The sequence below is a fragment of the Benincasa hispida genome, chromosome 5, assembly GCF_027475165.1.
Source record: "Benincasa hispida cultivar pf3 chromosome 5, pf3_genome.v1.1, whole genome shotgun sequence".
Lineage (NCBI taxonomy): Eukaryota > Viridiplantae > Streptophyta > Magnoliopsida > Cucurbitales > Cucurbitaceae > Benincasa > Benincasa hispida.
Window position 1 is genome coordinate 8957150 of NC_143482.1, and position 4409 is coordinate 8961558.

The following is a 4409-nucleotide window of genomic DNA, read 5'->3' on the forward strand; positions in this document are numbered from 1 at the left end:
CAATATCTAGATAAGGCAACATAAATAACTTGTATTTGTACAAGTTATCACATCCTATGCAATGAGTTTTCATAAGACTGAACAATGAAATAGTCACTTTTTATCTTCTAAATGTCGTTTTATGTATAAAATTGACTATTTCGTTAATTAATTACCTAGGTAACTTAATCTTAATCTTGAACTAACTATGAACTTCTGTTCACTTGGAACTATCCTTAGATCTGCATAGGTGAGGACAGCTCATCATCGCTGGCCCAATAAGCCTTCCATTTCAGGGGTAAGATCGGGTGGATAGCTGGAAACATAGGGTGCAAGACGGAATTCGCTCCTACCCGTTATAAGGATAGTAGATAGGTTGTTCCCTTTAGTACTGAATCCAAGCCTTGAACAAGGGGCCCCACCCTCTCCTTGGCCCGAGATGGATTCCGTTTATAGGTTGGACATTAAACCAATTGTTCATTAGAGGATCAATGGAACTTAAGAAACAAGATGTAGTCTTGGGGGTAAAACGGTTTTTATGACCCAGCCAAAATTAAGGAACAACTTGTGATCAATGGAACTTAAGGAACATGATCTATGGGTCCATTAGGTTCCCCTACTAGCTCATATGGAATAAAGTTAGAATAGTAAGATAGAATGATTCGAGTTGTTCGAATTAGGTGAAGAGAGAGAAACCAACAAGTATATGTGATATAGTGGTCGGGTTTTCAGTTTAGAGATATAGCTTTAATATTTAAATGTGATTTAAATATCAAGAATATGAATACGTTCATATTCGGAAGTGTGGACATAATGGAAATGGTCAAAGATGTAAAAAGTCAAAGAGTTGAGTTTTGACTTTGAAAAGTCAAATTTTGACTGACCTTATATTCAAATGTGATTTGAATTTTGAGAAAATAAATGCGGATTCATGCTCGGGAGGACAAAATTAGTCAACACGAAAAAAAATATAAAAAGTCAAAATGTTGACTTTTTGTCAAAGTTTGACTTTGACCAAATGACTATTTTGCCCTTTGGCTATAGTTAGTGGGAAAATCCAAACTTTTGTTGGATAATTCCACTAACAAAATAGTGGGCTAGGTGTTGGCTTATAGTGGAGACATTAAGCCCACTAAGATAGTGGATTATAGGTATTGGGTTTTTATGGATTTGGTTCATGCAATTGTTGTATGGTTTTTTCTATAAAATGAGCTTTCATTTTGAATGAAAAGAGTTTTGCCAATTTTGCCAAATTATTTTCTAAAATTGGGCTGAAAAAAAGGAAAACCCAAAACCAAAATTCCATCTTATTTTTTCCATCTCTTTTCTCTCTCTCAGTTTTCTTCATCCACTGGGTCCCACAATCCGATTCTGAGTCAAGAGGATAATAGGTCAACTCTAGTGATAGTCCGGAAGAGTTCAGGTTGAGATTTAGCGAGGAAGAGCGGTTTTCGGGGGCTATAAAGGTAATTATAATTATTGTTTTTTCTTCAATTATATGCATTTTTTCCTTTAAATTAAAAGCAATTAGAGTGTAATTAGGTCCTTATTCCACTGCGTATGTCTTGAGTCCATCATGTGGTATCAGAGCATGCTAGAATTACTCTCAATTGCTTTTGGTGGGTGTTTTTTTCCTATCTATTCAAGTGTTAAATGAAATGTAGACTAAAGTAGATTTATTATGATTTTGGCATTGTTTTTCTCTAAGTTTCTTGTGGAAATTTATAATTGCTCACATGTTTATGAGCATTAATGTGTGAAAAAGGCTCTGTAAATTTGTTGGAGTCAATAGAGTTGAAATTAGGCTGTAATTTCTTGATTCCGGGAGAGAGGACAACACCAAAATTGAAGAAAAATGCATTACAGACCCGAATTTGGCCACCAGACCCGAGAGAAGGCTCCCAGACCCGACCCAACCTAGTTCTCCGCCCGAATTGCTCGCACGTGCACCTGGCTTCACACACCTATCCGATCGGATCTGACCCGAGCATTTGCCCGCTTCGATTATCGCAACCCGTGCCTCCCACCCCGCACGTCCGTGCACCCGGCTGCTTTGCGACCCGCTTTTCGTTCGCCCGACCTTCCTGCACTTCCGTTGTCTGCACCAGCGAGCGTTGACCAACCGGTCCAGATGGTCTAGACTGGTCCGTTTGACCTGGTTGAGCCGATTTGATCAGTTCAACTTGGTTTTCGGAGTTTTTGGGCCGGTTCTAGAGTTTTTTGGCCATTTCAAGATGCTTCAAAGTGTTTGAAGCCGATTTTGGGAAGCTGGTTGCTGAATTTTGTAATAAATTAGTTATTTGTTTGTTTTTAATGCCAAAATCGGTCCACTTTAGTGTTGTTTACCTATTATGCATGTGATATATAATGTTGTTTGATTATGTGTGCATATAGTATGCCATATAGTTTTAAAACCCCACCATAGGAAAAGCATATGACATGCATTTGTTATATCTTATAAGTGTTATAAAATATATACTATGCATGCTTAGTTTTAATATAAGTGTTATATTAAAGCATGTTTGATTGAAGGAAGCATGTTATAGATGAATGCTCTAGGGTTATAATTGTTATAATTTGTTTTATAATTTTTATAAAATAACCTAGACTTCTAAAATCTATAACAAAGATAAGATGCATGCTCACTTAGGTTTAACCTTCGAGAAATCCCAATTTTCATAGAAAATAGTTCGATATCTTGTAAAACCGAAGTTACAAGAAAACTCACCCAACAAGATCTTGATAAAAAGTCAGATAAGATGACTAAGGTTGAAGGTTTTTAAGTTGACGGTTCACGAAACACCTACTACCTGGAGATCAAGCCGGTGTCTGAGTTAAGTTAAACCGGTTTTATGAGCATGCATGAATAGTGTAAGGTAATAAAATTTGTTTATCACCTAGACATCGTAGGTTAAAAATCCAGTATAAAAGTTATACTCGAATAGATCACCTAGACTTAGGATATGTTTAGTTAGCCGAAATGTATCGCTAAGTATTTTATACCTGATAACTGGCAGAAATGCAAGTTATTATAAGCCTTTTATTTAGAATTATGAAAGCTAACAAGTAGAAAATGCAATGATAATACTTAGAATTTGTAAAAAATCGAGTTTTGTGTCGATAAGCACCTAAAACCTCACTGACCCAATATTATGCATCATTCCGTGCCAAAGTGTCTATTTTTGTAGCTACCACAGGAATCAAACGCATGCGTTTGTAATAAGCAATCACAGACAAACGCATGCACTGAAGCTAGGTGACCACAAAAGATGAACGCAGACGACAACCCCATGCGTCCAACGCATGGAAGTTGCAGTAACCCCTGCGTCCAATGCATGAAAGTTGCAGTAATCGCATGTGTCCAACACATGGAGAACGTGGTGAACAAATGAGATTACATCCATGGAGTGACAGCCATAATAGAAGATCGTAAGATGGCAGAACGCGTTGATAACTTCAGCTAAATTAAGCTCAGACGCATACCTTAGGAGTATCAACAAGATAAGACGATGTGACAACACCCATACCGCGACAAAAGTAGCAGTGAGCCATACCTTCATCATTACAGTTGTCAGCGTCCAAGTTCTATAAATAGCCCTTGAGACCTGCATTTTGAGACATCCAAGCTTTTGCCTCAAGGCAAAAGTTTGTGATCACAGATGAGAGCTTGAGAGAGATTTCCAGTGAGAATTCTTCATGTCCATAGGCCAGACCGAGTGATGATCGGAGCATTCCTCAAAGATAGAGCTCGAGAGAGACATCTCCACCATTCATCCATGGCACCACCGGCAGCCTTGACGCAGAGTTCTTCATCTCCCTTCTAATCTTTGTATTGTATTACATTTTAGCTTGAGATATTAAAATATTTTGTGATCAATGCAAATCTTACTTCCTCTATCATCGTCTTCTTCATCATCTTCATATCTATCATAATTTATCTTCAGCATTTATTTATCAAAGTCAATCGCATGCACAATTGTGTAACCTAGAGATAGGACGCATGTAGCAACCCACCGAGAGGTGTGCGTTATGCGAGTATAGTGAGTTAATCCTCTTTGCTTGGTGAAAGGCTGTGGCAACGCCTGTCTATGGGATGTTGCATTACTTGTCTATGAGTTAAGTAGCCGCGTCTAACTGCCTGAGAAGGTAAGGGATGGAACGCACTAAGCAAGGTTCGTATTGTTCCTAGAGATAGGCACAATCTTATGCTCAACGCAACCATGCACTATAGAGATATAGTCATGCGGTTGACCACCTAGAGGTGTGATGCGTTAGTGCAACGAGCTGGGATTACTCGGGTGATTTAAGATAGTAAACATTACTATGCGTTATTGGTTGTTGTGTCTCTACTTATTCTCATTGCAAGTCTTCTATTGCTCAATCTATTTAGTTAGGAGTAGGAGTAGTGTGTAAAACATTTAAACCTTTTT